This window comes from Cricetulus griseus, chromosome 4 (genome assembly GCF_003668045.3).
Source record: "Cricetulus griseus strain 17A/GY chromosome 4, alternate assembly CriGri-PICRH-1.0, whole genome shotgun sequence".
NCBI lineage: Eukaryota > Metazoa > Chordata > Mammalia > Rodentia > Cricetidae > Cricetulus > Cricetulus griseus.
This window is the reverse complement of record NC_048597.1, coordinates 211,880,096-211,892,539: the sequence shown is the minus strand read 5'-3', so window position 1 is coordinate 211,892,539 and position 12,444 is coordinate 211,880,096. Positions and strand designations below refer to the sequence as shown.

Sequence of the window (12,444 nt, the reverse complement as noted above, 5' to 3'; positions counted from 1 at the left end):
GTGCGCCAAGATAGGTTGTCTCCAAGCAGAATTAAGAGGATACATGGCCTTTACCAAATTAGGAGTTGTTTACCACAGAGAGCACTCACCGTCAGGCTGGCGGAAGGCAGAAACCGGCGCCATCTTTTGGGTGCTGTACTTTGCAGCTCCCAACAAAAACCTATATAGCTTCCAAAGTCGCACCAAACTGAGAGTCACTTCGTCATCTCTGACATTGGCTTTCCCATATGCTGGGCCCAGGGATCATCCTATATCATTGCAAAGAAAGAAACTATCAAAAGTCTCTTTCTTCCTGTGTTTTGTTTTTAATTTAATTTTTTTGAGATTTTTCATTCACAGGTGCCATATTTACATTACTTCCATCCATTTATTTTCCCATCTACTACTGTCTTGTCTGCCCTCAAATTCATTACTTCCTACTTCTTAAATTATTGCTATATATGTCTATGTCTATACACATACATATATACACACACCCTCCTGAGTCCACTTAGTGTTGTTTGTATGTACTCGTGTTTAGGGCTGACCACTTGGTGTCATTATGGAGCTTATCCCTAGAGAAAACTGATTAGCCCTTTCTTGGCAGCCATTTATTGCCTGTAGGTGATCATCCAGGGGGTGGGGCCTTGTGAAATTCCCCCTTATCCATGTTGACATGTCTGGTTTTGTTTAGCCAACCATATTGTTAAGATGTCAGGGGTGTAGCATCCTTATTGTGTCTAGAAGCAGGCATCATGGTCCTTCTGGTTCTTGCAGTCTTTCCACCCCCCCATCAGAGAGACTTAAGTATAGAAGGTGCATTGTATAAAGCAGAGCTAGGGACCCCACTGTCATTTATCCTCTACATTGTGGCCAATTCTGGATCTCTGTAACAGTCTCCAACTGCTGGGGGGAAAAATCCTTATTGATAAGGGGTGAGAACCACACTTATAATATCTGTATAAATATTTAGAATGCAATTAGAAATTATATTGGTTTAGGAAAATGGCAATAGTATGTTCTTCTCTGGGGTCTGTGGCATCTCCAGTCATGAGTAGTTGAGTAGGTTTTCGAGGCATGAATTCCCTCCTCTTCTAATTAAATAGCTACTGGTTATCTCCCAAGATAAAAATGCTGCTTTTGCGCCGCTGGGACTCTCTTGCCTGGCTGGTCATTGTGGTTCATAAGCTTTACATCTGGGTAGGACTGCTGACTGCTTTTCCTCCTTTGCAGCTTGCATAGCACGTGATGACACTATGTTCTCAGGGAGGAGGCAGCCAGGTCAGTCCCAGCTTGATTCTTCCATTTCCCATGTGAAGTGTGTGGTGTCTTCAGCAGTAAGGTCTTATCTTCAACTTATGGAAGCATGCAGGGGCAATGGCTATAGCTTATGTTGTTTGGGGAGACTTTTGGTTCCCTTGACCAACAGGTAGAGGGGAGATTCCCCCTGCATGGCATTAGGATTTTTGTTAGCATCTATGGCTCTTGCAGGGAACATTGTCACCCCATGTGGTGTCATTCCATTTGGATGATATATATTGACACATAGATACTAGATGAGTATTGTTAGTAAACTTATAACTCCATATTTGCCTATGAACTTTTCAAACCTCCTTAGTGTTATTTATCCCTCTTTGCTTCCTCTCCCTCTGTTTCACCCTCCCTCTTCCCTCCTTTAGAGAGGGGATAGTAGGACACAGGTACCATAAAAGGGAAAATGGGGACGATGGTGGAGGGACTTTAATTGGGCATGGGAGGGGAGGCAATTTTAAGAACATTTAAATGGAACTGAGATTTAACAAAAATAGAAGAAAGTAATTATGTTCTAGGAATATTAAATTCACCAGATTAAACCCAGAACACATATTTCAGTTCAACAGAAGACTATTCATCATCACCACATAAACTTTGGACTTTGGTAGCTGGAATCAAGACTAACTGATTATCCAGCTTAGTTATGCTGAGTCTAGTTTGAGGAAATGTTGCCACATAGCCTGGCAGTGATTAAATTAAGTAGAATTAAACTTCACCATTTATGTGTTGGGCCCTGAAAATTGGAACAAGATTGGCATTGAAACAGAAGGCAAATATCCTAGGATATCTTTTTGGCCAGAGCAGTATTTTTAAACCACAGATAAATGGCCTTGGGTAATAGACTCTATTACTCAGTCTCAAATCTGCCCATCCATAAGTCCATCCCAAAGTTCATGCCCTACCTGGGCCACCCCACCTGGCTTGATCTACCATCTTCCAGCTATTATCTAACAAATCTTTCCAGGCCTAGTTGTCTATGCATAGTGGATTTCATTGCAGTTTAGTGGCCACAGAGCTTGTCCCTCTCAGTGGCCGGTCCATTCTGAAGGAAGGTTAAGTTTCCCTTTGGTAACAATCCCAAGTTATATATAAAAGATGAGATCTCCACTTGTGTCCACTTGTGTCCAGGAACATGCTGGGTTAAGCTCTCCCCAGAGAGCCTGTCTAAGTATGAATGTGAAAAGGTTCCCTCAGAAGACCTGCTGGGGATCCCCTTAAGAGAGAATAACCTGGGGTTCCAGTGAAGCACTATCATTTGGCACATTTGAACATTAGCAAAACATGAGACAGGGACCAGGAAGTCCCAGGAACATTAAGAACTGGCACACGGTTATTGTGCTGAGGTTTTATATGACTTGGTCTGAAGGTTCAGGACATGATTGTGTTTTCACAGCCTTGTGGCTTTAAGCACACTGCATTGTGTGTTAACGTTTGCGTGCTGGAGGAGTCTCACGTCCAGGAAAGCTCATTCTTCTCTCATCCAAGGAACACAGGACCCAGCTAAGGTGTGTATCCACCTGTCCTGTCTATGGACCCGCCAAAGGTCTAGGAAGATGCCTGTTGTGTATTAACATTATGGCATAATTTGATTTTGTCTTCTCTGTCATCAGCATCCTTGCTGTACTGTCCAGTGAGACACTGCAGGGTAACAACAGCCAATGTTACTCTTCAGCTGGAGATAGAGGAGGCTTCATAATAGCAACTGAAGTATTTGTTGGCAATATTTGAACTCTCACTCTGGACTAAAAGTAATAAATAACCGAAAGCAAATAAGTACGAGTATTAAACAGCACTCAGCCTCCTTAAAATCATGTCTTACTCCATGGGCACATGATTGAAGTTACTGCTCCAGCAATGGAAACTGACATTGGACCAAGTCTGGTTCCTGGTTCTGGTTTCTTTATCTGCCACTAAGATATGGAGGAGTCAGCTCAACAGACTGTCTAGAAAAAGATTAGCCAGCAAAATCGATAATATACTACAAGAAAAATAAAGAAATAGCCTGCCTCTGTCCTGCAGGGTAGAGATAGGAGGAGAAATAAGAGGACATGGACATCTCTAGAGGTCTCTGAGTTTCAGTGTTGGAGACAGCCACCCAAAAGCTTGTAGGCATGAGATTCTCCTGTGAACGCATGGGTCCAGGCCTGGCCCCAGAGCCTGTTCCAGCCTGTGAGTGGCAATAGTTAGCATGCAACAGGGGTGCTGGGTGAGCAGCTGCACAGATGTGAGGGTGGGCCACTGGGCAGGGGCTGCCTGGTGTGTGGCACAGTCTCCAGGGTCTGCAGCCAGCCAGGGCTGAGGAAGGGATGAGCCCTAGGGGCAGATGGTAGCATGGCTGGATATGAAAGAAGTGGCTAAGCTTGCATTTCACCACCAGAGACCAAAAGGACTTAAGGATGCAGGAAACAAGGGCCATTTCTGTGGGGCACTGGATGTCTGGCAGTGTATAATAAAGGCTTAGCTCAGTGTCTGCTTCCCATGTCCCACCAAAGACTGGGGCAGCTGGGATGCCACTGTAGGAAGAGAGGAAGATATCAGGTGGTCTGAACATTTTCTAATCAACCTTTTGTCTAAATTACTGAATTGAGCCAAGTTTTTAGTTGGATTGGTCATTCAGTTACAGTAAAAGCTAATGCATCAGATGTGATCAGAGTCAATTTTTTAAAAAGTGATTAAAACAGAAGCATAAGTAATGAATGAACCCATCTATAATTTAAACATTTTATGCTAATTTAATGTAAATCTACATTAGAAATCTTTTCATCTAGGGCTAAGACCTTTCTAAAAACAAATTTTTTTGCTTATTTCTCTTGCAATTAGAGCTCTCAGCTGCTGCTTTCTAGAATAAACCTGCCTTCTCATGAAAAATCTGCAGCTTCAACCTGTGCTTTCTGGGCTGCGTGAAGAACTCTTTAAGATACTTGCAAAGAAATTTAAGGGTAGAAAGCACTTTCTACACACACACACACACACACACACACACACACACACACACACACACACACGCACACACACGCACACACACAGCAATCAACTTGACACCTCGTTGACTCTGTGTTTTCTAATCTGTGTCTCCTTTTAACACAAGTCCCGAACCCTGCCCCCCCACCCACACACACTGCCTATAGACCACACTGGAAATGTTTAAGCCACTTTTGTTGGGGAAAGTAACTACTTGATTGGGTCCAAGCTGCAGACTCATTCATCAGTGGTTTCCCCGTTGGATGACATATTCATGTTTTCAGTTTGCTATATTTCCATTTCTTCCTCCCTACTCTACCTCTACTTCTGCCTAGCTCCAGGAGTGGTCACGTTTAACTCCTTCACCCAGTGTCCTTCCAGCTTCTGAATGAAGATCCTGAAACTTCTAATAAGGCAGAAGATGCAGTCAATAGAGCAGAGCCGAACTCCTTCCAGGCTGGATGTTGGGGCAAAGAACAACTTTGTGTTGTTTGGTTTTGGCATTTTTTTCTCAAGAGCCACTTGCTAGGCTCTGTTAGGCTGATTTCATTTTATTTGTGGTCTCCTTATTGACACACTTTTGAATTGATGAGCTCCCCGAAATGATTTGACCAATATGTCCACTTCTATCTCTAGTATAAACACAACTTGGTCATGTGTTCATTACTGTTCTAGCTGCAAACCATGCCTGAGCACTATGTAATAGGAATGCTTTGTGTCATTACCCCTTGGAAGCTCAGGGAAGGAAGGAAGGCTTTCCAGTCCAAATTTCTCTCCTGATAAAACATTGGCATGGGCCTTTCCAATCCTAGGTCTCAAGTCTTACATTTTGCTAGATGGTGCATACATTAAGGGTCTGATGCTCTAAATACCACCCTATTGCTTCCAGACACCTGAGGGCTTAACATGCACATAAATGTATGCCATCCCTTCTCCCTGTCCCCATGTGGAGGAATATGTCTGGGAATGTGTACATCAGCTCGGTCATTCACAGCAGAGAATCATGTACAGTGAGTCACTTCCTAAGCACTGTCTTTTTACACTGTAATGGGAAGGGCCTGTATTGGATTTTATTTCAACTCTTCCTACTTGCAACATTCTCTTTGTTTACTGGGAAAGAATTTTGAGTCCACAGGTTTGTTTGTGTCCTTCACACACAGATAGAATTGACTAAGGTTTTATGTCTTGAGAGCCTAGAATATGGTTCCTGCATAATTTGTTAAATTTTAATATATGTAAAGAAGTATTAGAAGATTAAAGTCTTTTTGACTGAATTCCTTGTACATACCCTAAAGTCAGTCTTTACCACTACTATTCCTGCCAGTAGCAATATTTAGAAATCTCAGATAAGAAGCTACATAATACAACAATGTGACACAGTTTGGACTCCAGTAACAGCTGCTGTCCCTGGCTCATTAGCATAAGGTGTGGTCTTGATAGTGATCTGAGAGCAACAGGCTGCTTTCCAAGTCTCCACCCACTTTCAAGAGACTGTCTCTCCACTTTCCTATAGGCTTTCCATATATCAGAACCCCGGTTGTCAGAAAAGGGAAATGGGGACCAGAGAGATGTTTCAGTGGGTAAAGCCCTTGCCTCACAAGCCTAGAGGACCTCATTCCGGTCCCCAGACCCATACAAAGCTCTTTGTCCCCTTCCCGTGACTGTTCCTCTCCTTCTCTTGCTCTGGTGCTTCCTCCCATCCCTTGTCCTCCCTCCCCCACTCTAAAATAACAGCGTGGGTTCAAGATTTCAAAGATGACGCGTTAGGTCGTTTTTACTTTGTTCCTTTCCTCATAGGAATGGGATGTTGGCAGAAGTTAGTAGGAAGAAGTTTTGTATTTTATTTTGTCACAAATTTCACATTTATTCTATTTAAAATGTTTCCAGCACCTTAAACCCAGAGAATTAACTAATACTGTCTGTGTACCAAGTTCAGAATTCTAATTTGAATTAGTTAGGATTCATTGCAGACTCTGGCTTTTGCAGGTGAACTGAGCGTATTGAAAGAACAATATTTAGAATACATTAGGCTTCCCATTTTAGTCAGAGTAGGCCATGTTAGTTGCTTTGAGAAAAATCTTAAAATCTCAGAAGTTGACATGATAAAAAAAAAGTTATTAATTTTTCCTATCCAAGCCTAATACAGTTTGGAAACAAGTGAGCTAGGGGAATTAAATGGCCTTTTAGGGGCCCAGAATTTGTCTATAATATAGGTTGGCTAACTTTGAGGTCCCAGCAGTGTTCCGTGAAATCTTGTAGTGAAATCTCTTAGTGAAATCTTGTAGGAGGTTGTGCAGGTGAAGGCTAGGTAGGTCTTCCAAGACATTGCCTAGAGTCCACCTTAGTGCCAGGGAGCTTTAGGAATATATTTGGTTCCAGGATGTGGAGATAGAAGAGAAAGAAGAAATGAGTTTGGTGAACACAGACTCTCAACTTTGCATGGTTCCCTTCTCTCTTGCTACAAATATAGACTTAGTGTTACAATGGGATATTTCCAGGCATTTATACAATGGATTAGGCATCCATTCTTCATCCCTTGTAGGCAGAAGTTTCTGTCCCAGCTGATCCCTCTGCTGTCCCAAATATGCACACAAAGACTTATATTAATTATAGACTGTTTGCCCAATGGCTCAGGCCTTTTGTTTGTTTGTTTGTTTGTTTTTGTTTTGTTTTGTTTTTTGAGACAGGTTTCTCTGTGTTGCTTTGGGAGGTTGTCCTGGATCTCGCTCTGTAGACCAGGCTGGCCTCGAACTCACAGAGATCTGCCTGCCTCTGCCTCCGGAGTCCTGGGATGAAAGGCGTGCACCACCAATGCCCGGCTGGCTCAGGCTTCTTATTGGATGGCTTTCTCTTAATTATTAACCCATTTCTATTCATTTGTGTATCTCCATGTGCTCTTGGCTTACTGGAGAATTCACAGGCATCCTACCTTCCTGGTGTCTACATGGCATCTCCCTCTGGAGACTCCTCCCTGCCTTCCCTCTTCCCAGAATTCTCCCAGTCTGGTAGCCCCACCTATACTTCCTGCCTGGCTACTGGCCAATCAGCATTTATTCGTCAACCAATAAGAGAAACATATTCACAGCATACAGAAGGACATCTCCATCAATCCCTATGTCCTCTCACTTGCTTTTCTCAGGAAGATAATTTAGAAGATACAATAGAGGAGGGTTTCGCCGCTATCAAGGGTAAGCATAGTGAAATAGAGAACCTGCTTGGGTCTCCATATTTTTAAGGAATTTTTCTGGGAGTGGAGAGAGATGCCTGATAGACAGATAGGTAGACAGACAAACTTCGTATATGAGAAAATGAAAGTAACAGTGATAGCATTTATTACTGTATTGGGCACAAAGCAAGTTGTTCCTCTGTTGGGGAGGAGAAAGAATTCTAGAACTTTGAGATAACCAGAAGATGTCCAGATGAGCAAAATAAAAATTCTAAGACTTTGAGATAAGGTGATGCCCAAATGAGCAAAATTAAAAGCCAGACAGATTTCAACATTAGTTATAATGAGATTAAAAGCTATCATGATATCCAGTAGTACAATTCTACTTGATACCAACTTGAGACTGAGAATTAATCTAAAGAGATTCATTCATTCCCCTACACTACACCAACATGTAGTATACACAGAATCCTCAGCTCAAGCTGATTCTTGGTCAGGAAGCCATATAGACACATGAAGTATTCACTCACTGAAGGAAGAAGACAAAAAGTAGAGAAACATATTTACAGAAGCTGGTAGGAGCCAAACGATACTGTATGCATGTGAGTATTTGGCTTGTCTACTTTAGCATCTTGTAGATCTTTCAGCAAAGCACAGTGAAGACACTAGTTAGCATCTCTATGGAGAATGCAAGTCTTCACAGGGGAAATTGTAGACATGGACATCTTGGGCTCATCAAATATGACTCTTTGTGCTTAGGCTTAGAATTTGCACCCCAAGAAGGCTGCAGACAAGGAAGTATTGCTTTCTTATTGATTAGGGTACTGACTCCATCTGCCTGGAAAGGCCAGCACTGCAAGACAAATCACATCTCCATGGTAACAGACCTCAACTTTTAACTTGACATCACATGAAAATTATTGTTTCTGTAGTCTTGAGGACTGCAATTTTGTGAATGCAGGAGTGACCTTTGATCACAGTTTTGTTAGCATATCTGGGCCAAGGGCCAAGGGTCCAGCATAAAGACCTCAGGACTTTTAATATGTCAGCCTTGATTTTAAGTACATCAGGACAAGAAGCAGCATTCGGATCATGCAATATACTATTTCCTACCAATAACAATGACCTTATTTTTATTCCAGAGGCATCTCAAGGATAGAAGGATAAGATGTTTCACTTTTTGAACTTCCCAGAATATTATCAGGCCCTCAGAAATGGGGGTGAGGGAAGAACTAATTAAAATGCTCTGCATTAGACATTGCTGTCCCCTTTTCCTGCTAAGTCAGTGGCCTCCTTTTGTCATTAACCCTTTTAAGACAGGGCAATTTTGCTTAGGAAGCCTGGAAACCAGCTTCCCTGTGAACTATGCTGTAGAGAATCATACACTCTTTGCTTTAAAACCAGAAGATTGCTGTCCCCGCACCCATCTTACATAGGATCTCATGTAGTCCAAGCCAACCTTCAACTCCTGACCCTCTTCTATCTCCTAGGAGCTGGGACTACAGGCTTGTACAACACACCTAGTGCTATATCCGCTCAGCAGAGATGCAGGGGAGGACCTGGGTAGACAAAGAGACCTAACACAAGCTAGTCATACTGTGACAGGCACTGTGCTAGCTGCCTCAAGCACTCAGAGACCAGCGTGGGTTTTGTTTGGGACTCTTGTGAATGAAAAGAGGCATTGGCTCAGGCAGGGTTAATGAGAGATTCTAAACTAAACATTTACATATTCCAAGGCCCTTGGTGCCTGAGTCCTTCAGAGCATATGACTCAGGAATATTGAAGGAGCTGGGTTTTGTTTGTTTGTTTTGCTTTTTGTTGTTTGTTTGTTAAATAGTAATTCTTTGAGAAGAAAAAGGAATCCCATCAGTGCCAATCTGGATTTTTTTTTCTTAGTCTTTGAGTGTGTTTGTGGGTGTGGGCATGGTGGAGGTCAGAGGCACTCTCAGGTTGGTCCCTTACCTTCTGCTTTGTTTGAGACAGTCTCTTTGTTCACTGCTGCTGTGAGCACCAGCCTGAGCACCAGGCTCCCCGCTCTAAGCGCACTTCCAAGGTTTCCCTGCCTCTGCCTCCTGTTTCTCCATAGGAACAGCTCTGAGATCACAGACATTTGCTACCACATTGATCTTAGTAGGTTCTGGGCACCCAAACTCGGCACCTCGCACTTCCAATGCAAAGATTTTTCCCACCAAGTGAAAATGGTGGGGAAATTAGCCCTCAGCTTTATTTTTAATAATAAAAAACCATAGTCATTTTCCACTCAGAATTAATTGGAGGACATGGGCAGTGTCACTGTGAACAGCACCTGGGGGCGGGGGGGGGGGTGGAGTCTATACAACAACCAGGTGGAGATGGTTCTGTTGAGAAAAATTTGTGAGGAGGGAAAGTCAGAGGAAAGGAGGAGAGGGGAGGAAGAAGAGAGGAGAGAAGGGAGAGGGGAGGGAGGGGGAGAGGGGAGAGGAGGGAGGGGAGAGGAGAGGAGGGGAGGGGAGGAAAGGGGAGAGGGGAGAGGGGGAGGGGAGGGGAGAGGAGAGGAGGAGGAGGGAGAGGGAGGGGAGAGGGGGAGAGAGGGAGGAGAGGGGAAGGGAGGGAGAGGAGGGGAGGGGAGGGGGAGGGAGGGAGGGGGAGGGAGGGGAGGGGAGGGGAGGGAGAGGGGAGGGAGGGAGGGGAGAGAGGAGAGGAGAGGAGAGGAGAGGAGAGGAGAGGAGAGGAGAGGAGAGGAGAGGAGAGGAGAGGAGAGGAGAGGAGAGGAGAGGAGAGGAACAAGTCATTAAAGCACTGGCTCCTAGAGTCCCCAAAGCTTGCTCCTCTGCTCTACATTCTTTGGTAAGCAAACTTTCACCTGCTTTAGTGTGAAATGGAACTACTTTAAGAGCCACTGCATATATCATTCTGTGCATGTTGGGGTAACAGCTAATCACAGAGCAGCAGTCAGTGACAATCCACAGTGGTCTGTCACTCATGCCAACCTGTCAACCAGGATGGGTCCCAGCTCTGCTTGATGTCATCCCATCTCATAGCCTAGGAGATGATGTCACCTCCACCTGGAAGCTGGCCAGTATGTGCTATAGAGGGAAATTCCCTTTTGTTAATGGATGTTAATGTTATTCCCTGAATCTTAAGATTTGCTTCCCAGTTTCCTGCTTCAAGGAGGCCAGGACTCATTGTCAGTGCCCAGCGGGGAGCCACTAAAGAATCCTAGATGTGGTGTTGCAGGGATCAGTTCAGTTTTCAGAAATCATGAGGCAGGGCAGGGGGAAGCAGCTGGAGACTCTGAGTTTTGTACTGCCAACCTCAGACCCTGCTGTGAATGAACTGGAGGGTGAAATCCTGTTTCTGTCACTCTGTTGTTTAAAACCTGACTGCCAAAGTGCCCAACCTGCCAGAGTGGCCACACAGTGGCCACATGGCAGAGCGGCTGACTGCTCAGCATCAGGCTCTCCAGCCACCAGTATCTCCCAGACCCCACCCTCCAACCTGACCCAGGGTCTTTCTCTTTCCAGCAGGCTCTTTTGCTGAGAGAGACCTGTACACTCCCTGTGCTTCACAACCTAAGACAACAAACACTAGCTGACACTTGAAGGACCAATGCTTGGACATAGGAGAAAGATTAAGGAGGCCCTGATAGCATGTAGGCCAGGGGTAGGGGGGAATGGGGGGTTGTGTCCACTCTGACAGTTGAGAGCATTCTTCACTGCGGACATTGGAAAAGCCAGGAAAGCAGTTGGAATATGTATAGAGCTAATATTCGCTTCTTTAGCCACATTGAGATGACATGGGACGCCCTGAGATTACCCAGCCTCTGGGAAACAGCAGAGGGCAACTACAGCCAGAAGCTCGGCACAGGCAGAGAACTAGAATGAAGGAGTTAAAAGGGATCCCATAAACCAAGCTTAACTTTTCCCACCAGAGACGTTTTTACACAGCTCCAAGTATGTAGGTATGTGAAATAGATGTGTAAATCAAACATTTACTGGCAGTGTAGCATAAAGTTTATTTCAAAATAATTCTTTGGTGTACATGTAAGTTTGTCATTAATTAAAGACAGAAGCAAATTTGCATACTAATAAGATGTTTATGTTTGTTTTACATAAAGAATTAGATCTTGGCTACACTTCAGAATGTAGAGCCTCTTTTACGTATTTCAGAGTCAATTGCTGTTTTGACTTTCTAACTGTCCATGGTGCGAATGCAACTTCACAAAATTACATAGTACAAAAACATGGCACATATGTATTAGAGGTCACCAGATAAATTATTAGAAATTTTATCCTTATCTGTAACCAAAATTCATTGGATAATTTTTTAATGAAATTTAGTTCAGCAGCTCAAACAGCAATTTTTAAAACCAAATGTTCTAACATACTATAATCTCAAGACTATTAATTTGATATTTATATGCTAAGAAATAATGGCTAGAAAATATTGTCTTTATTTTCTATAATTAAATCATTGTGTTTCTCTCAAGGCAAAAAAAAATTATATAGTTCAAACCCTGTAGTTGATAATACCCAGTAGTGTTAGACCCCCGGAAAACTCAGGTATCTGGGGTCCCAGGCCATGACCGCGGTCACCCCAATCACCAAGCGGATTCGAGAGCTTGATGCAAACTGCACGAGGCTTTATTGTAATTTAACGAGCTAACCCCATGTTAGCTCGGGTCTTTCACCCACCCGCCATCCAAAAGACAACTCCTAGGGCCTCCCAAGAGATCTTGTAGGGCAGCATAAGGGGAGTGTCTAGGGGTATGCACAGGCTCACTGTTGGTGTGCCTCCAGGCTTGGAGGGCTTGCCCTGTGTTGATTGGTCAACTGGTTGTTATGGCCCATAGGCCCTCCCAGGGTGGTTGCTATGCTCTGCATCATTGCTGTGTGCTTGTCTGTAAAATATACCCAGGTCATAAAGCATAGCACCACCAGCTAACTTCTGATTGGTTCCTAGTCAGGAGGCAGGCACCTAACCTCTAGTAACTAAAACAAGGTCATAGAGCACGTGTTACTGTCATAGCTGCCGAGATGGGGAGC

At 43.8% G+C, this 12,444-nt stretch overlaps 1 protein-coding gene across 10 annotated transcripts in view; it reads left to right on the top strand.

Annotated features, from left to right (window-relative positions):
* The window catches only part of Tmem108 (transmembrane protein 108), a 276,755-nt gene that overhangs the window by 116,241 nt on the left and 148,070 nt on the right, over nucleotides 1-12,444 (top strand). The window contains exon 2 of one of the 10 annotated variants that reach the window (XM_035443902.1): nucleotides 2,687-2,798. The exons of the other annotated variants lie outside the window; for them this stretch is intronic. The gene's annotated coding sequence lies outside the window, so the exon portion shown is untranslated. The remainder of the gene's footprint in view (nucleotides 1-2,686; nucleotides 2,799-12,444) is intronic. 10 annotated transcript variants of the gene reach the window in all.